This window comes from Arachis hypogaea, chromosome 18 (assembly GCF_003086295.3).
Source record: "Arachis hypogaea cultivar Tifrunner chromosome 18, arahy.Tifrunner.gnm2.J5K5, whole genome shotgun sequence".
Lineage (NCBI taxonomy): Eukaryota > Viridiplantae > Streptophyta > Magnoliopsida > Fabales > Fabaceae > Arachis > Arachis hypogaea.
This window is the reverse complement of record NC_092053.1, coordinates 40,198,967-40,221,286: the sequence shown is the minus strand read 5'-3', so window position 1 is coordinate 40,221,286 and position 22,320 is coordinate 40,198,967. Positions and strand designations below refer to the sequence as shown.

Below are 22,320 nucleotides of genomic sequence, written 5' to 3'. Positions count from 1 at the left end.
TATCAGCGCCAAATATCCAGGTCCACGTTTAGCCCCGGCTTGGCAGGTTCCAATTCTTCTCTTTTCTTGCGCACGAACTCCGCCAAACCGATCTAAACTTCACCTGAAATAATTAAAATACTAAACCCTCACCGGAAGTGTATACAGTCTAATCACTCAAGTATTTAAGGTTCGATTCTCTCAATTCTCTACTAATCTTGCTTTCTAAGACTTGCTCTTCTTCTACCAATCAACAAAAATTTAATGCTCAAATACACATATCAAGAGGTCTTTTCAAGGGTTGTAATGGGGTTAGGGTCAAGGTAGGAATGTATCTGGTTAAGTGGACTAAAATCCGAATCCTTGATTAACCTATACTTCCCACCTAACCTAAGGCACTCCATGTCATTATAATGCAAAACCTAACTATCCATTGACTATCTTTACACAAATTCATGCACCTTGACATTTTTTAATACAAATCATATGCATTGATATCATTATTTACCTTGGGGCATTTTATCCCCTTTTTATTGCTTTCTCTTTTTCGTTTCTTTTTCTCTTTTTTTTTATATGCATATATGGTAGGGAATATATATATACACAAGGATTTAATGCATATGATTAAAGTGTTGGATGCATGAACAAGTGCCCAAACTATTTTCACATTTTCATATAAGAATATAAAATACCCAATTTTCAAACCAAGTATTCCCCAAACCCAAATTTCCCAAACTTAATTCATGTACACTCTCACTAGTCTAAGCTAACTAAGGCTTCAAATTAGGGACATTTATTATTTTCCGCTTAGAGTTAGTGATGTGCTAAAATAAAGAACAAATGGAGTAACATAGGCTCAACATTGGGTTACAAAGGATAATGAAAGGGTAAGGCCATATGGGTATGTGAGCTATAGTGAAACAAAGACCTCAATCACATAAGTGCATGCATATATCAAACAATGGAAATATAGAATTAAGCAAGACAAAGATCACAATTTTCGAGAGAACAACTGATAAACCACTATCTTATGGTTTATCTTGTGCTCAATTGAGTGGATTTTATCAACTCTTTACCCACTTATTCATACTATTTGCATGGTTTTACATTTGCCTTCCTAATTATGTGCTTTGATTGAAAACATGCTTCTTTGGTCTCAAGTTCCCTATGTTTAATCCTCTCTTATTACCATTAGATGCCTTGATATGTGTGTTAAGTGATTTCATTCATTTCACTTTATAATTATTTCATCTTTTGCAATCACTGGTTCAATGTTCCTTTTTATTTATTTTTCCAATTAAATTTATGAACTTTTTCATGTTATGATTTGAATATTTTATTTAATATAATTGAGGTATTTTAGAATTATGACTGCTTTCTTTTATTTATATAAATAATTTAGATTTTTCCCTTTTGGCTTTGGTTGATTAATTGGTGACTCTTGAGTTATCAAACTCATTGTTGATTGAAAATTGGAATTCTTCAAGAATTAATTCAAGATCCAATAACTCTAACTTTTCCCAAGGAAAGACTGGGACTTGAGGATTCGAATTAATTCGTCCACTTAACTTACCTTCATAGTTAGAGGTTAACAAAGTGGGAGAAAAATCCAATTCTCATCACAATTGATAAGGATAACTAGAATAGGACTTCCAGTTCTTCATACCTTGCCAAGAGATTTTACTATTATTAATTTATTTTACTTGTCATTTAAATATACATGTGCCCATTGCCCAAACTTCAAAACCCCGATCTACAATCTTTATAACCAATAATAAGAACATACTTCCCTGCAATTCCTTGAGAAGACGACCCGATGTTTAAATATTCGGTTATTAATTTTAAAGGGGTTTGTTACTTGTGACAACCAAAACGTTTGTACGAAGGGATTTTTGAAGGTTTAGAAACTATACTTGCAACGAGGATTTATCCGCAATTTTCTAGACCACTTAAAGGTACCTCCCGTCAACAACACACACCAAAACAAAACATTGGTTGATAAGATGCAACCAATCAAATAGTTTCAAAAAGCTCACTAGGCTCGTGTGTTCGAGCTCTAAAACCATGTTCCAAATTAAATTTCTTCAGGCAAGTTCAACAAAAATTTTAATTCAAATTAGTGAAATGCCCTAACACAGTTTCTTGAAAAGGAATTCATCTTCAACCAAGTAGTACATAAATGCAAGCAACTAACTACACATGCAATCTATTATGCAATACAACAACTAACTAACAAAGAAGAATAAGAATTGGTGTTGGAAAAGGAAGTAGTCACCCACGAAAGTCGGTCTCGACCTCCCCACACTTAAAGATTGCACCGTCCTCGGTGCATGCAATGATGAGCAAGGTGGATTAGGGTGGGTTGCTATAACTGATGAGTTTCTTCAAAAGATTGTGAAGAGGAACTTGTTTATCGCCCCATTAAGAAGTTTTTCTTTCCCTTCCTAGTGGCCATCCTAAAATGAGAGAAAAAGAAAGAAGATTAAGCCCAAAAATAAAAATATGAAAGCAAGTAGAACATAAGTGGGGCTAATGCCAAATAAGAGTGGGATTCTCGACTAAATGGTAGCTACAACATGTAAGCGAGAAAACAATATAAGCAAAGGGCATTGTCAACCAAATATCAAACTAGTCAATAAGCACCAAAATAATTCAAGAATTATCAACAGTTGCGTGAGAAAATTCAACACCAATAGTAAAATAGTAAACCTAAGAAGGAAAATAAGAACTAGCAACAAAGATAAAATGCAATAAATGAAAGTATGCAAATTAATAAATAAAAGAGAATAAAATAAAATAAAGATGAGAAGTGAAAGGAATGAAGAAGAAGAAAGGTAGAAAGAAACAAGAAGGAGAGAAGAAAGAAGAAAGAAATGAAAGAAGAGATGGAGAAGAAAGGAAGAAACAAAGAAGAAGAAGTAGGAAAGAAATAAAGAAAGAAGAGACAGGGATGCGACGCAGATACGTCGACCACGCGTATGCGTGGTGTGCAGTAGAAGGGAGTGACGCGTACGCGTGGAAAGTAAAAAGCAGAAGGTGATGCGTATGCGTCGGTCACGCGTACGCGTAACCATTCATGCTGGATGCATGAATCCTGCACAGTGCCATCACAACTCTCTCGTTTTTGTACCAGAGGCAGCATGAAGAGACCGCGCGTACGTGTCGGTCACGCTCACGCGTGGGTGGCCGAAAAATGAAGTGACGCGTACGCGTCAACGAGGCGCACGCGTGGGTTGGCTTGTGCGCCTAGCACCCCACCCGTAGAGTTCCAACGCAAGTATCTAGTTTTTGTACCAGGGATCACAGCATTAGCATGCGATGCGGGCGCGTCGGTCACGCACACGCGTGGATAGGGAAAATTTGTGGGTGACACGTACGCGTCAGCAAGGCGTAAATGTGAGAGGCCCTTTTTTTTTCTAAGAAACTAACAAGCTACCAAAGCAATGCCAAATTTTATTAAACGAGCTAAATCACAGCTTAAACTAAATAAACCTAACTAAAAATGAAAGTTCAACTTATTACCAATATAAACAAAAGGGAAAACAGGAAGAATTTACCATGGTGGGGTGTCTCCCACCTAATACTTTTAATTAAAGTCTTTAAGTTGGACATTTGGTGAGCTCTTTGTCATGGTGGCTGGTGCTTGAACTCATCTTGAAACTTCCACCAATGCTTGGACTTCCAATAAGCTCCAACATTTCTAAATAAATTCACCAAGCCTTGATGAAGTTCTTCACCAGCTTTGAGCTCCCAAAGTTGATCCTCTTGTATGTTGGGATCCCAAATCTTGTTTCTACACCCGTCTTCAAGTTGATCATCATTATTTCGTCCGGGTGGTAAGCAATCTGAATTCTCAATTACGAATCCAAACAACTTCCTAGACCCATTCAATCTAGCTCTACACCAATCTTTGCACTTCAACTTTGAGCATGCAACCATATTAAACATTGCATGACAACTCCAAATACTGACCATCTCCTTGAATGTTGTGCTGTATAGTGATGGCTTGGGGAGAGGTGTTTCCGATGATGTTGCAAGCTCCATTCCCTTGTGCCCTTCCTTGATAATTTTCACCTCTTGACACGCTTCCTTCATTGCAACCTCTTCCTTATCAAGTTCTTCTAATTCTTCCCCATCACTCAAGTCATAAGTTGGAGGTTGAGAAAAGTCTACCTCAACGTTGCTTATAATTCCATCGGGAGAAGGTTCTTCAAACTCAAGGAGTTCACTTGCGGATGCAAATTCATCACTAGGAGGACTTGATTCATGATCATCATCACCAAGGGAACTTGCTTCTTGCTCTATTCCCTCCAATTCTTCATAGGGAACATGCCTTGGAGGTTGTGCACTATCCTCCTCAATATCAATTTCAAGCTTCTTGGAGGAATACTTGATGAGCGAATAATTTATACGCTTTTTGGCATTATTTTTAGTATGTTTTTAGTAGAATCTAGTTACTTTTAGGGATGTTTTCATTAGTTTTTATGTTAAATTCACATTTCTGGACTTTACTATGGGTTTGTGTGTTTTTCTGTGATTTCAGGTATTTTCTGGCTGAAATTGAGGGACTTGAGCAAAAATCAGATTCAGAGGTTGAAGAAGGACTGCTGATGCTGTTGGATTCTGATCTCCCTGCACTCAAAATGGATTTTATGGAGCTACAGAACTCAAAATGGCGTGCTTCCAATTTCGTTGGAAATTAGACATCCAGAGCTTTCCAGCAATATATAATAGTCTATACTTTGCCCAAGTTTTGACGACGCAAACTGGTGTTCAACGCCAGCTCTCTGCCCAATTCTGGCGTCCAGCGCCAGAAACAAGTTGCAAAGTGGAGTTCAACGCCCAAAATGGCACAAAAGGTAGCGTTCAACTCCAAGAATGACCTTTCCACGTGTAGACTTCAAGCTCAGCCCAAGCACACACCAAGTGGGCCCCGGAAGTGGATTTATGCATCATTTACTTACTTCTGTAAACCCTAGTAGCTAGTTTATTATAAATAGGACTTTTTACTACTGTATTAGACATCTTTGGATCATCTTTGAACATCTTTGGACACCTGGTTCTTAGATCATGGGGGCTGGCCATTCGGCCATGCCTGGACCTTTCACTTATGTATTTTCAACGGTAGAGTTTCTACACTCCATAGATTAAGGTGTGGAGCTCTACTGTTCCTCAAAGATTAATGCAAAGTACTACTGTTTTTCTATTCAATTCAACTTGTTCCGCTTCTAAGATATTCATTTGCACTTCAACCTGAATGTGATGAACATGACAATCATCATCATTCCTTATGAACGCGTGCCTGACAACCACTTCCGTTCTACCTTAGATTGAATGAGTATCTCTTAGATCTCTTAATCAGAATCTTCGTGGTGTAAGCTAGATTGATGGCGGCATTCATGAGAATCTGGAAAGTCTAAACCTTGTCTGTGGTATTCCGAGTAGGATTCCGGGATTGAATGACTGTGACGAACTTCAAACTCGCGAGTGCTGGGCGTAGTGACAGACGCAAAAGGAGGGTGAATCCTATTCCAGCATGATCGAGAACCTCAGATGATTAGCCGTGCTGTGACAGAGCATTTGGACCATTTTCACAAGAGGAGGAGATATAACCATTGACAACGGTGATGCCCTTGCATAAAGCCAGCCATGGAAAGGAGTAAGACTGATTGGATGAAGACAGCAGGAAAGCAGAGATTCAGAGGAACGGAAGCATCTCTACACGCTTATCTGAAATTCTCACCAATGAATTACATAAGTGTTTCTATCCTTAGTTTATTATTTATTTTCAAAAACTCCATAACTATTTTATATCCGCCTGACTGAGATTTACAAGGTGACCATAGCTTGCTTCATACCAACAATCTCCGTGGGATCGACCCTTACTCACGTAAGGTTTATTACTTGGATGACCCAGTGCACTTGCTGGTTAGTTGTATCGAAGTTGTTACAAATTATGAATTGAGATTAGAGCACCAAGTTTTTGGAGCCATTACCAGAGATCACAATTTTGTGCACCAAGTTTTTGGCGCCGTTGCCGGGGATTGTTCGAGTTTGGACAACTGACGGTTCATCTTGTTGCTCAGAATAGGTAATTTTCTTTTTGTTTTCTTTTCAAAAAAATTTTTCAAAAATATTTCAAAAATTTTTCCTTTGTTTTCGAAAAAAAAAATTTTAAAATAAAAATGTTTTCAAAAATATATTTTTTCTTCAGAATTTTTAAGAATGAATTCTAGAGTTTCATGAAGCATGTTGAAGCATACTGGCTATAAAACCATGTCTAAATTCTTTTGGGCAGAGGTTTTGGCTTAAAATTGAATGAATTACACTCATATTTTTACTAAAGCTTGGCTGGCTATTAAGACATGCCTGACCCTTTGATTGGAGCTTTAGACTAAAGAGCATAAGATTCCTGGAATTCATATTAAAAGTTTTGGAATCCTTATTTTTCTTTTTCAAAATGATTTTCGAAAAAAATTAAAAGAAAATACAAAAAAATTCATAAAATCATAAAAATCAAAAATATTTTGTGTTTCTTGTTTGAGTCTTGAGTCAAATTTTAAGTTTGGTGTCAATTGCATGCTCATCTTGCATTTTTCAAAAAATTCATGCATTCATGGTGTTCTTCATGATCTTCAAGTTGTTCTTGGTAAGTCTTCTTGTTTTGCATCTTTTCTTATTTTTCATGTGCATTTTTGCATCCATAGAGTCTAAACATGAAAGATTTCTAAGTTTGGTGTCTTGCATGTTTTCTTTGCATAATAAAATCTTCAGAAATAAGTTCTTGATGTTCATCTTGACATTCAAAGTTTTCTTGGTGTTCATCTTGACATTCATTGTGTTCTTGCATTCATCACATACTTTGATCCAATATTTTCATGCATTGCATCATTTTTCTTGTTTTTCTCTCTCATCATAAAAAATTCAAAAATCAAAAAAATATCTTCCCCTTTTTCTCTCATCAAATTCGAAAATTTGAGTTGACTTTTTCAAAAATTTTTAAAATTAAGTTGTTTCTTATGAGTCAAATCAAATTTTCAATTTGAAAATTTTATCTTTTTCAAAATCTTTTTCAAAAATTAAATCTTTTTCACTCTTCTTAGTTATTTTCGAAAATTATAAAAATATTTTTCAAAAATCTTTTTCTTATTTTATATCAAATTTTCGAAAATAACGATAACAATTAATGTTTTGATTCAAAAATTTCAAGTTTGTTACTTACTTGTTAAGAAAGATTCAAACTTTAAGTTCTAGAATCATATCTTGTGATTTCTTGTGAATCAAGTCATTAATTGTGATTTTAAAAATCAAATCTTTTTCAAAACTAATTTCAATCATATCTTTTCAAAAATATCTTCTTATCTTATCTTTTTCAAAATTTGATCTTAAAATATCCCTTCTAACTTCTTATCTTCTTATCTTTTCAAAATTGATTTTCAAATTTGTTTCAACTAACTAACTAACTTTTTGTTTGTTTCTTATATTTTTCAAAACTACCTAACTAACTCCCTCTCTCTCTAATTTTCGAAAATATCTTCCCTCTTTTTCAAAATTTCTTTTTAATTAACTAATTATTTTAATTTTGGATTTTAATTTTCGAAAATTACTAACCTTTTTCAAAAACTATCTTCGAAAATCACTAACTCTTTTTCAAAAATTATTTTCGAAAATTCTCCCCCTCCCATCTTATTATATTTATTTATTTATCTACTAACATCTCCTCATCTCAATTCACTGCTCCTATCCTTACCCTTGTGTTTGGATTCTTCATTCTTCTTCACCCCTATTCCTTTTCTTTTTTTACTAACATTAAGGAACCTCTTTACTGTGACATAGAGGATTCCTCTTCTTTTCTTGTTCTCTTCTCTTTCTTATGAGCAGGAACAAAGAAAAAGGCATTCTTGTTGAAGCTGATCCAGAACCTGAAAGGACTCTGAAGAGAAAACTAAGAGAAGCTAAATTACAACAATCCAGAGACAACCTTATTGAAAATTTTGAACAAGTAAAGGAGATGGCAGCCGAACCCAACAACAATAATGCAAGGAGAATGCTTGGTGACTTTACTGCACCAAATTCCAATTTACATGGAAGAAGCATCTCCATCCCTACCATTGGAGCAAACAATTTTGAGCTGAAACCTCAGCTAGTTTCTCTGATGCAACAGAACTGCAAGTTTCATGGACTTCCATCTGAAGATCCTTTTCAGTTCTTAACTGAATTCTTGCAAATCTGTGATACTGTTAAGACTAATGGAGTAGATCCTGAAGTCTACAGGCTCATGCTTTTCCCTTTTGCTGTAAGAGACAGAGCTAGAGTGTGGTTAGACTCTCAACCTAAAGATAGCCTGAACTCTTGGGATAAGCTGGTCACGACTTTCTTAGCCAAGTTCTTTCCTCCTCAAAAGCTGAGCAAGCTTAGAGTGGATGTTCAAACCTTCAGACAGAAAGAAGGTGAATCCCTCTATGAAGCTTGGGAAAGATACAAGCAGTTGACCAAAAAGTGTCCTTCTGACATGCTTTCAGAATGGACCATCCTGGATATATTCTATGATGGTTTATCTGAGCTATCAAAGATGTCATTGGATACTTCTGCAGGTGGATCCATTCACCTAAAGAAAATGCCTGCAGAAGCTCAAGAACTCATGACATGGTTGCTAATAACCAGTTCATGTACACTTCTGAGAGGAATCCTGTGAATAATGGGATGCCTATGAAGAAGGGAGTTCTTGAAATTGATACTCTGAATGCCATATTGGCTCAGAACAAAATATTGACTCAGCAAGTCAATATGATTTCTCAGAGTCTGAATGGAATGCAAGCTGCATCCAACAGTACTCAAGAGGCATCTTCTGAAGAAGAAGCTTATGATCCTGAGAACCCTGCAATAGCAGAGGTGAATTACTTAGGTGAACCTTATGGAAACACCTATAACTCATCATGGAGAAATCACCCAAATTTCTCATGGAAGGATCAAAAGCCTCAATAAGGCTTTAATAATGGTGGAAGAAATAGGTTTAACAATAGTAAACCTTTTCCATCATCCACTCAGCAACAGATAGAGAATTCTGAGCAGAATCCATCTAGCTTAGCAAACTTAGTCTCTGATCTATCTAAGGCCACTGTGAGTTTCATGAATGAAACAAGGTCTTCCATTAGAAATTTGGAGGCACAAGTGGGCCAGCTGAGTAAGAAGATCACTGAAATCCCTCCCAGTACTCTCCCAAGCAATACAGAAGAAAATCCAAAGAGAGAGTGCAAGGCCATTGATATTACCAAAATGGCTGAACCCAAAGAGGGAGAGGAGGACATGAATCCCAGTGAGGAAGACCTCCTGGGACGTCCAGTGATCAATAAGGAGTTTTCCTCTAAGGAACCAAAGGAATCTGAGGCTCATCTAGAGACCATAGAGATTCCATTGAACCTCCTTATGCCCTTCATGAGCTCTGATGAGTATTCTTCTTCTGAAGAGAATGAAGATGTCACTGAAGAGCAAGCTGCCAAGTTCCTTGGTGCAATCATGAAGCTGAATGCCAAATTATTTGGTATTGAGACTTGGGAAGATGAACCTCCCTTGTTCACCAATGAACTAAGTGATCTGGATCAACTGACATTACCTCAGAAGAAACAGGATCCTGGAAAGTTCATAATACCTTGTACCATAGGCACCATGCTCTTTGAAAAGGCTCTGTGTGACCTTGGTTCAGGGATAAACCTCATGCCCCTCTCTGTAATAGAGAAACTGGGAATTTATGGGGTGCAAGCTGCTAAAATCTCATTAGAAATGGCAGACAATTCAAGAAAACAGGCTTATGGACAAGTAGAGGACGTGTTAGTAAAGGTTGAAGGCCTTTACATCCCTGCTGATTTCATAGTCCTAGACACTAGAAAGGAAGAGGATGAATCCATCATCCTAGGAAGGCCTTTTCTAGCCACAACAAGAGCTGTGATTGATGTGGACAGAGGAGAATTGATCCTTCAATTAAATAAGGACAACCTTGTGTTTACAACTCAAGGATCTCTCTCTGCATCCATGGAGAGGAAGCAGAAAAAGCTTCTCTCAAAGCAGAGTCAACCAAAGCCCCCACAGTCAAACTCTAAGTTTGGTGTTGGGAGGCCACAACCAAACTCTAAGTTTGGTGTCAAACCCCCATATCCAGACTCTAAGTTTGGTGTTGGGAGGTCTCAACAAAGTTCTGCACATCTGTGAGGCTCCATGAGAGCCCACTGTCAAGCTATTGACATTAAAGAAGCGCTTGTTGGGAGGCAACCCAATGTTTATTTATCTAATTTTATTTTTGTGTTTTCTTAGGTTCATGATCATGTGGAAGTCACAAAATAAACGAAAAATTTAGAAACAGAATCAAAAACAGCGGAAGAAAAATCACACCCTGGAGGAAGCACCTGTCTGGCGTTCAACGCTAGAACAGAGCATGGTTCTAGCGCTGAACGCCCAAAATGGGCAGCATCTGGGCGCTGAACGCCAGAATTGCACCCTGGAGAAGAGCTGGCGCTGAACGCCCAGAACAAGCATGGTTCTGGCGTTCAACGCCAGAAATGGGCAGTAAATGGGCGTTGAACGCCCAAAATGGGCACCAACCTGGTGCTGAACGCCCAGAGTTGTGTGCAAGGGCATTTTACATGCCTAATTTGGTGCAAGGTTGTAAATCCTTGAACACCTCAGGATCTGTGGACCCCACAGGATCATCTCAGGATCTGTGAACCCCACAGGATTCCCACCTACCTCCACTCACTCTTTTCTCTCTTCTCAATCATCCTCTATTCCCAATAAACACTCTTCCCCAAAACCCTTCACCTATCACCTCCATCCCTCTTCCCTATTAACCCTTCACCACTCACATCCATCCACTCTTCCCCATAAACCTACCTCATAAACCCCACCTACCTTCGAAAATTCAAAATCAATTTCCCACCCAACCCACCCTAAATGGCCGAACCTAACACCCTCTTCCCCTACTATATATAGCCCTCCATTCTTCTTCATTTTCACACAAAATAACCCCCTCTCCTCCATATTTTCTTCTTCTTCTTCATCTATTCTTTCTTCTCTTGCTCGAGGGCGAGCAAAATTCTAAGTTTGGTGTGGTAAAAGTATAAGCTTTTTGTTTTTCCATTACCATTGATGGCACCTAAGACCGGAGAATTCTCTAGAAAAGGGAAAGAGAAGACAAAAGCTTCCACCTCCGAGTCATGGGAGATGGAAAGGTTCATCTCCAAAGCTCATCAAGACCACTTCTATGATGTTGTGGCCAAGAAGAAGGTGATCCCCGAGGTCCCTTTCAAACTCAAGAAGAATGAGTATCCGGAGATTCGACATGAAATCCAAAGAAGAGGTTGGGAAGTTCTAACAAACCCCATCCAACAACTTGGCATCTTAATGGTTCAAGAGTTCTATGCCAATGCATGGATCACTAAGAACCATGATCAAAGTAAGAACCCGAATCCAAAGAATTATATTACAATGGTTCGGGGGAAATACTTAGATTTTAGTCTGGAAAATGTGAGGTTGGCGTTTAACTTGCCCATGATGCAAGGAGATGAACGCCCCTACACTAGAAGGGTCAACTTTAATCAAAGGTTGGACCAAGTCCTTATGGACATATGTGTGGAAGGAGCTCAATGGAAGATTGACTCCAAAGGCAAGCCGGTTCAACTAAGAAGACTGGACCTCAAGCCTGTGGCTAGAGGATGGTTGGAGTTCATCCAACGCTCCATCATCCCCACTAGCAACCGATCTGAAGTTACTGTGGATCGGGCCATCATGATCCATATCATCATGATTGGAGAGGAAGTAGAAGTTCATGAAGTCATCTCCCTTGAACTCTACAAAATAGCCGAAAAGCCCTCTCCTGGGGCAAGGCTAGCTTTTCCTCATCTTATTTGCCATCTATGTTACTCAGCTGGAGCTTTCATAGAAGGAGACATTCACATTGAGGAAGAGAAGCCCATCACTAAGAAAAAGATGGAGCAAGCAAGAGAGCCCATTCATGGAGCTCAAGAGGCGTATGAAGCTCATCATCATGAGATCCCGGAGATGCCTCAAATGCATTTTCCTCCACAAAACTATTGGGAGCAAATCAACACCTCCCTAGGAGAATTAAGTTCCAACATGGGACAACTAAGGGTGGAACATCAAGAGCACTCCATCATCCTTCATGAAATTAGAGAAGATCAAAAAGCAATAAGGGAGGAGCAACAAAGACAAGGAAGAGACATAGAAGAACTCAAGGACATCATTGGTTCCTCAAGAAGGAAACGCCACCATCACTAAGGTGGACTCATTCCTTGTTCTTATTCTCTGTTTTCGTTTTCTCTGTGTTAAGTGCTTATCCATGTTTGTGTCTTCATTACATGATCATTAGTATTTAGTAACTATGTCTTAAAGTTATAAATGTCCTATGAATCCATCACCTCTCTTAAATGAAAAATGTTTTAATTCAAAAGAACAAGAAGTACATGAGTTTCAAATTTATCCTTGAACTTAGTTTAATTATATTGATGTGGTGACAATGCTTCTTATTTTCTGAATGAATGCTTGAACAGTGCATATATCTTTTGAAGTTGTTGTTTATGAATGTTAAATATGTTGGCTCTTGAAAGAATGATGACAAGGAGACATGTTATTTGATAATCTGAAAAAATCATAAAAATGATTCTTGAAGCAAGAAAAAGCAGCAAAGAACAAAGCTTGCAGAAAAAAAAATAGGCGAAAAAAAAATATAGAAAGAAAAAGAAAAAGCAAGCAGAAAAAGCCAAAAGCTCTTAAAACCAAGAGGCAAGAGCAAAAAGCCAATAACCCTTAAAACCAAAAGGCAAGGGCAAATAAAAAGGATCCCAAGGCTTTGAGCATCAGTGGATAGGAGGGCCCAAAGGAATAAAATCCTGGTCTAAGCGGCTAAACCAAGCTGTCCCTAACCATGTGCTTGTGGCGTGTAGGTGTCAAGTGAAAACTTGAGACTGAGTGGTTAAAGTCAAGGTCCAAAGCAAAAAAAAGAGAGTGTGCTTAAGAACCCTGGACACCTCTAATTGGGGACTTTAGCAAAGCTAAGTCACAATCTGAAAAGGTTCACCCAATTATGTGTCTGTGGCATTTATGTATCCGGTGGTAATACTGGAAAACAAAGTGCTTAGGGCCACGGCCAAGACTCATAAAGAAGCTGTGTTCAAGAATCATCATACTGAACTAGGAGAATCAATAACACTATCTGAACTCTGAGTTCCTATAGAAGCCAATCATTCTGAACTTCAATGGATAAAGTGAGATGCCAAAACTATTCAAGAGGCAAAAAAGCTACAAGTCCCACTCATCTAATTGGAGCTATGTTTCATTGATAGTTTGGAATTTATAGTATATTCTCTTCTTTTTATCCTATTTGATTTTCAGTTGCTTGGGGACAAGCAACAATTTAAGTTTGGTGTTGTGATGAGCGGATAATTTATACGCTTTTTGGCATTGTTTTTAGTATGTTTTTAGTAGAATCTAGTTACTTTTAGGGATGTTTTCATTAGTTTTTATGTTAAATTCACATTTCTGGACTTTACTATGAGTTTGTATATTTTTCTGTGATTTTAGGTATTTTCTGGCTGAAATTGAGGGACTTGAGCAAAAATCAGATTCAGAGGTTGAAGAAGGACTGCTGATGCTGTTGGATTCTGACCTCCCTGCACTCAAAATGGATTTTCTGGAGCTAAAGAACTCAAAATGGCGTGCTTCCGATTGCGTTGGAAAGTAGACATCTAGGGCTTTCCAGCAATATATAATAGTCCATACTTTGCCCAGGTTTTGATGACATAAACTGCCGTTCAACGCCAGCTCTCTGCCGAATTCTGGCGTCCAGCGCCAGAAACAAGTTGCAAAGTGGAGTTCAACGCCCAAAATGGCACAAAAGGTGGTGTTCAACTCCAAGAATGACCTTTCCACGTGTAGAATTCAAGCTCAGCTCAAGCACACACCAAGTAGGCCCCGGAAGTGGATTTATGCATCATTTACTTACTTCTGTAAACCCTAGTAGCTAGTTTATTATAAATAGGACTTTTTACTACTGTATTAGACATCTTTGGGTCATCTTTGAACATCTTTGGACGCGTGGTTCTTAAATCATGGGGGCTGGCCATTCGGCCATGCCTGGACCTTTCACTTATGTATTTTCAACGGTAGAGTTTCTACACTCCATAGACTAAGGTGTGGAGCTCTGCTGTTCCTCAAAGATTAATGCAAAGTACTACTATTTTTCTATTCAATTCAACTTGTTCCGCTTCTAAGATATTCATTTGCACTTCAACCTGAATGTGATGAACGTGACAATCATCATCATTCCTTATGAATGCGTGCCTGACAACCACTTCCGTTCTACCTTAGATTGAATGAGTATCTCTTAGATCTCTTAATCAGAATCTTCGTGGTGTAAGCTAGATTGATGGCGGCATTCATAAGAATCTGGAAAGTCTAAACCTTGTCTGTGGTATTCCGAGTAGGATTCCGGGATTGAATGACTGTGACGAACTTCAAACTCGCGAGTGCTGGGCGTAGTGACAGACGCAAAAGGAGGGTGAATTTTATTCCAGCATGATCGGGAACCTCAGATGATTAGCCGTGCTGTGACAGAGCATTTGGACCATTTTCACAAGAGGAGGGGATGTAACCATTGACAACGGTGATGCCCTTGCATAAAGCCAGCCATGGAAAGGAGTAAGACTGATTGGATGAAGACAGCAGGAAAGCAGAGATTCAGAGGACCGGAAGCATCTCTACACGCTTATCTGAAATTCTCACCAATGAATTACATAAGTGTTTCTATCCTTAGTTTATTATTTATTTTCGAAAACTCCATAACTATTTTATATCTGCCTGACTGAGATTTACAAGGTGACCATAGCTTGCTTCATACCAACAATCTCCGTGGGATCGACCCTTACTCACGTAAGGTTTATTACTTAGACGACCCAGTGCACTTGCTGGTTAGTTGTATCGAAGTTGTGACAAATTATGAATTGAGATTAGAGCACCAAGTTTTTGGAGCCATTACCAGAGATCACAATTTCGTGCACCAATACTCTACAACTCTAGATTCCCATGGAGGTTTAGCATCTCCTAAGTCTTCAACCACTTCTTCCTCTTCAACAATTATGGCTTCCCCTAATTGTTCTAATACAAAGTCACATTCCTCATTCTCCACCGGAGTTTCTAATCTCTCCTTCATGCTATGCTCTTTGATTGATTCTCCACATGTGGCCATGGGAGTACTTTGAGTGTCCAAGCGTTGCGAGGCTAGAGTGTTTACTACCTCGGTCAAGGCAGCCGCGAATTCTAATATCGTCCTTTGCATCTCTCTTTGCCCTTGAAGTAGTAAAGTGAGAGAATCATCTATTAGGGCTTGGGGTGGATAGGAGGGTTTATTGGGTGGGAGAAATGGCTCATAATAGGAAGGTGGTTTATCTTGATAAGGATATGGAGATGGTGTATATTGAGGTGGTTGTTCTTAGGAGTAATTGTGTTAGAATTGGAGAGGTTCTATGTATGGTTCAGATGGTTCATATGGTGGTTGGTTTGGTGGATATAGATTAGGGTCATATGAAAATGTTTGGTGGTGTGGGGCTTGTGAGTATGGTTGAGGGCTATGTTGAGGAGGAGATTCATAGGCATATGGTGGTGGTTGATGATAATCATATAGAGGTGCACCATAACCATTGGATTGGCATGCATCTTGGAATGACTATTGCTCATAGTACATTGGTGGAGGTTGTTGCCACGGAGGTTGATCAAATGCTTGAGGCTCCTCCCACCTTTGATTGTCCCATCCTTGATGCAAGCCTTCATTGTAGTTCTTATTTCCTACAACATAGTTGTAACCACACTCATAGCCAAAGTGGTGAGAATTCATAATAGAATAAAAACCAACAAGAAATAAGCAAACAAAGTCGTAAAACTAACAAATACTAACAAAGAAGTAAAAGGCAAACATATTCGCAACATATACAATAACCAATAATGAGGCACACATTTGTAATTCTCCGACAACGGCGCCAAAAACTTGACAGAAGAAAAATGTCGGTAAAGAATTTCTCAATAAAATCGCATTGCAAGTATAGATCTAAACCGACAATTTATCCTTGGTCAACGTTTAATTTGTTTGTCATTTAAGCAAACCCAATAAAATTAACCGAAGGTAAATGTAAATTGCCTTCACTTAGTTAACATCTAACCAATAAAGGAAAGTCAAGTGCATACAATCAACTTGAGTTCACAAGTCCTAGTCAACTCATAGTGAGAGACTAGATTTAGTGAAGTTCAAGCTAACCGACAATCTTCAATTACCAATCAACAAGAGACTTTGACAATTCAAGAGTCTCCAAATCATCAACCAAAGCCAAGAACACAAAAATCTATTTTAAAATTCGATCAAAAATTTTATCAAACACTTGGAAGGCACAAAATAAAAACATGAAAAACTAACAAGAAATAGTAAAATCCAAGACTAACAATTGCAAGAAAATAATAACACAAATTAAAGAAAGCATTAATAACATGAAAATATAAATTGTATTAATAAAGATCAAGAGTAGCAAGAGTGCATAACATAAAGGCAACACAGTGAAGGAAATAACAAGTAGAATTAAAAGACAAAGGTGCAGGAATAATAGGTTGCAAGGAAATGTAAATGAAACAAGAATTAAATCTAAATCTAAGAAGAAATTGAAAGAAGAAACCCTAAAACCTAGAGAGAGGAGAGAGCATCTCTCTCTAGAATTCTACATCTAAAACCTAAAGTGTTTAAAAGTGAATGAATAATTCGAATGATTCCTTCCAACTCCACTATGCAGCCTCTTGTCTTCATTTTTGGGCCTGAAATTGGGTCAAAAGCAGCCCAGAAATCGCCCCCAGCGAATTCCCTTTACTAAGGCACGTGACACTCGCCACGCATACGCTTCAATCACGCGTACGCATCGTCTGAACTCTGCACTGGCCACGCGTAGGCGTCAGCCACGCATGCGCGTCATTTGGACTATGGCCTGGTCACGCGTACACGTCATCCATGCATACGCGTCGAGACCAGCTTCTCAAATCTCCAAATTCTTGTGTTCCTTCCACTTTTGCATGCTTCCTTTCCATCCTCTAAGCCATTCCTTCCCTATAAACTCTGAAAACACTTAACACACATATCACGGCATCGATGGTAATAAGAGAGGATTAAAAATTAGCCATTTTAAGGCTTAAGAAGCATGTTTTCAATCATAGCACAAAATTAGGAAGGAAACTTAAAAACATGCAATTTACATGAATAAGTGGGAGAATAATTGACAAAATCCACTCAATTCAATCCAAAATATACCATAAAATAGTGGTTTATCAGCGCCAAATGCCCAGGTCCACGTTTAGCGTCGGCTTGGCAGGTTCCAATTCTTCTCTTTTCTTGCGCATGAACTCCACCAAACCGATCCAAACTTCACCTGAAATAATTAAAATACTAAAGCAACTCAAAGTAGTATCCAAAGAGGCTTCAAACACTAAAAATTAATTAAAACTTAATAAATTTATATGTAAAATAATAAAAAATAAAGAAAAGATGCTCACATATTAGGTATTACTTGGTACTACCCGATACACTTGCCGGTTAGTTTGTGGTTTTAGAAATCCGTACCAGATGCAAAAAAGGAAGCGTACTTCAAGCAGCAAGAAAACTCGAATGTTCCTCTTCAAGACGCCAAAAAATCTTCAAACGAATCAAGACAGAGAAATCTTAAAACCAAAAAAATGGTTACAAAGCAAGAACAAAGGAGTATTTCATAGGAATGGTAAAATGAAAAGTGTTTTAGAAATGGAAAGGAGGGAAGAAGGAAGGAAAGAGGCTTTTATAAGAGAGAAGGGGCAAAAGGGACATTTTGCACCTCTCTTTAAAGTCAAACGCGGATTCTCAGAAAATTGCCGTGCAACGTTCATTAAAGAGGCAACGTTTAAAATTTTGAAATGCGTCAAGTACCCGACCTCCTAAAGGAGGCATACCCCGACGATGGAAACTGAAGCCACGAATGCTTGGGTTTGACCTCATGAAAGCTCAGACTCAAGCAGGGTCACTGTTCATACTCTGCCCAAAAATAAAGCTAGACCCAATAAAGATAAAAGACCCATCCAAGAAGATGGCCTATCCTAGCTTACCCGACCTTTTAAAAGATCGGGCACGACAAAACCGGTTCAGCTTTACTTTTCCAAATGAGTAACTGCATCCATGAATCTATCCTATTATCTCTATCTCCACTAAAAGATAGATCCTAACAAACTCCCATGATAAAAGAGAGCGGTTATCCACCAACAAAAATGGAACTACTCCAAAAGATGGTTATCGACTCTACTATAAATACACTGACACCCCACAGGTATATTTATGTTCTAATCTACTAAAACCTGCCTAAATCTCTTGCTAACTTAAGCATCAGAGTCTCTTGCAAGTACCACGCCCACCACCTCATAGGAAACTCGGATGATGGCACCTTGACTCCAAACAAGTCGGACGCTGCCTAAGAAGGATCATGGACCTCACGTCTAGGCTCAAATCAACGTTTCAAGTAACCCTCAGAACAAAACTCAATAAACTCAAAGTATCAATAATATTATTAGTTTATTAATAATACATATTGACATTGTTATAAGATTACAGATCGATAGAGATTTATCAATATAAGAATAATGTGAATTTATTGAAATTTTACGTATATTAAAATTCAATTAAATTTACATATATTTCACTCAAAATCAATTAAAATTTTACGTAAATTTTGGGTAAAATATATGTAAATTTAATGAAATTTTAATATACTTAAAATTTTATTTAATCTACATTATTCTTATATTGATAAATCTTTACCGATCTGTAACCTTATGACAATATGTATTATTAACAGATTAATAATATTATTGATGCTTTGAGTTTGTTGAGTTTATAAATGGTCTCCATAATATATATAATGTTTTATTTCATTTAGTGTTAGTAGCCTACTCAATATATTTTGGTGCAAAAATATCAAATAGAATTATTAATTTAGTTTAAAGAGATAAAAAATTAAATTTGTTATTACTCAGAAAAAATTTACTATATATCAAATAATGTGTTCATTAGTTTTCACTATATTGTGAAATTTATCTAGATCATAATACTAATAGTATATCATAGGATTATTATTATTATTATTATTATTATTATTATTATTATTATTATTATTATTATTATTATTAACCGTATTTTAATATCTATTATTTATATATTTAAAAATTATATTTGAGAATTATTTATTTAATTTCATAGTAAATGATATTTTTAAATTTGAATAATTTATTAATTAGTTTGTACTTATTATACCATAAATTCAATAATTTATTGAAAAATGTTAATATAATGAATAAAAAATATTTTTAAAAAAATATTATTTAAAGAATAAGGACAAACAAACTCTTAACTAATTTAAATTTAGAGACAATTAAGCTCTTGTCCTGAACTTAGAGTTAAACTCTAAAGTGGTCCCTGAGATTCACGATTTGCACCAATTTAGTCCCTGACTTACCAATTGCACCGTTTATGTCCCCGACTTTGTTAAAATTGCACCAGGGTCGTCCCTCCCCACATCTCCGGGCAAATTAACTGCCGTCGGCAGTGATATGGCGCTGAGATGCCACACTGGTGTTGATAACGACTAGTTGAGGTGGCAATTGAAACTGTCTGACCCAATGTGGTCCCTGTACCTAGTTTTAACCCTAATTTCTACCATGACATTGACGTGGCGAAAATTGAAGAGTTAAGAAATTGTTATAAGAGATACGTTGCAAGTACAGTTCTTAATCAACCGAAAATCCGCTTATCAATTTAGAAAGGGTTGTCACAAAATTAAAATTAAAATACTGGGAGTATGAATCCCAGGTCGTCTCCCAACGAGTTACAAGAAGATGTACTATTTTATTAATCAGATATTTTCTAAAAATGGTTTGAGTTGATAAACAGGAAATTAAATCAGAGAATTTATGTAATTTAAATAAAAAGCTTGACTGGGAGTAGATTAGTTGGAAGCCCTATCCTTGATGGAGTTCTCTCAAGATAAAAGTGATAATTAAAGGTTGCCTGCTCAGTTATCCTTTACCAGGTAAAGGAAAGTTAAGCAAGTTGGAAGTCAATTTCTATTCACAAGTTCTAATCCTCTCCCATGGGAAGGACAAGTGTCAGTGATTAGAGGGCGACCTAACGCGAAACCCAACTATAATTTTACTCTTGAGCATCCAACTCAAGGTCTTCCTGTCAATCAACTCCCAATCAAGTTATGGAACTACTCACTCATTATGATTGTAAAATCCACGAAATAAGAAAGGGAAATATTGAAAGACATGATAAATAATAATCAAAAAGATCAATTAAAAATAAAAATAGTTCTTGTATAAATAAATTCTAGAAATAATCCAAGAGTAACTCTGAGTAAATAAAGGACATGGAAGAGTAAGTGACAGGTAAGGAAACAAACTAGAATGACGAAATCTTGACGGAGGTAATAACTCTTCTCAATATTCCAGTCCAAAAAAGCAATAAAATCAAAATCCTAAGAACTATAAATGTGTAGAGAGAAAACCTAGAGGAGGAGTAAAATCAGATCTAAAACTAAAATTATGCGGAATGAATGTTGTGTTCTGGTCTCTGCATGTTCCCTGGCTCTAATCTGCTTTTCTGGGCCGAAAACTGGGTCAAAACAGGGCCCAAAATCGCCCCCAGCGAATTCTGCAGATTCTGCAGTTCGCGCACGTCACGCGATCGCGTCATCCAGGCATTCGCGTTATCCAGCGTTTTGCCTTGCCACGCGTGCGCGTCGTCCACGCCTTCGCGTCACTTGTGCGGTTTCCAATCCGCGCGGTCGCGTGAGCCATGCGTCCGCGTCACTTCTCGCTGGTCATCTCCTCAATTTCTTGTGTTCCTCCCATTTTTGCAAGCTTCCTTTCTAATCTCCAAGTCATTCATGCCCTATAAAGCCTGAAACACTTAACACACAGATCACGGCATCGAATGGAATAAAGGAGAATTAAAATACAAAATTAAAAGTCTCTAGGAAGCAAGTTTTCAACCATGAAGTATTTTTAGGAAGGAATTATAAATGCATGCTAATCATATGAATAAGTGGGTAAATATTTGATAAAACCGCACAAGTAAGCACAATATAAACCATAAAATAGTGGTTTATCAGACATCGTTATCCCTCTTCATCTTCTTCTCTCTTCCCAGCAACGTTCTTCTCTTGGTTCATTGTTGTTACTCGTTGAACTGAAACGAAAACCATGATTGGGTGTGCGAGCCAGGGTCAAGGAAGCTCTACACAATCGACGACGAGAACGCAGAGTCAAACTAGACCGTCGCAGGTGCCAGAGCACTGTGGATACGGCTGCCGGCCCGTGCTTCGTTGGTTGGAACAAATACCAACCCAGATAAGCCCTTCTTCGGTTGTCCGAATTACAATGTGAGCTTTTGGTATGAAAAATTGTTTAGTGCATTTCTATTCTTTACTTCTTATCATATCTCATATTCAGACTAGGGGCAAAACATGGTGTGCATTTTTTCTCTGGGCTGATGATGTAGAAGAAGAAGAGGAACAAGAAGGAAGAGTGGATGCAACTGCAATTGACAATGAGCAAGTGAGAGTCAATTTAGCCTGGAGAATTGAAAAATTAGAAACTGAAGTGAGGACCCAAAAATGTATGATACAATTCTTAGGCATAGTGGTATTTTTCAGTGTAGTTTTTGTATTGGTTATGACTTTGAAGTTCTGACAATGTTGTATGTAATGCATTCATGGATGAATGAAAGTAAGAGTTGGTTTTTTATCTTTAGTTATATGCCCTGTTTTTGATAGACTAGTTATCATAAAGAGAAATAATTACAGATCAGCTGACATCATAATAGCATAATGTATAATGCATAATTACAAATGTATCAAAGATAAACATATTTGAGTAGCAAACATTAACATGTTTGAGTTGCAAACACTAAAGGAACAAAAGAAGTGCCACAACTTAGTTATCAATGCTGGCAATATAAAAGTTTTGAGAATTGTCTTAAACAAAGCAACTATCTATTAACTGACTTTAACAAAACAACGAAGTACTATCCTAAACATTCCAATGTCAAAGTTATGAATTGTTTTTTTTATTGGTGCTTTGAAACCGGGAGTTGGAACAAACTTCATAAAATTGGCCAATCTGAAAGATGTTGCCACACTGGCTCCTTGCATTGGATCCACACCAATGGATTGAGGTGGTGGTGAGCTCCTCCTTTTGGTGGACAACTTCTGTGGCCTTGATGGT

At 37.5% G+C, this 22,320-nt stretch overlaps 1 non-coding gene across 1 annotated transcript; it reads right to left on the bottom strand.

The window, feature by feature from the left end:
* Positions 1-8,389: 8,389 nt before the first annotated feature.
* Positions 8,390-8,497, bottom strand: LOC112773567 (small nucleolar RNA R71). Its single transcript, XR_003188112.1, has one exon. It is a non-coding gene; the product is annotated as a small nucleolar RNA R71 (small nucleolar RNA).
* Between the last annotated feature and the right edge of the window lie 13,823 nt (positions 8,498-22,320).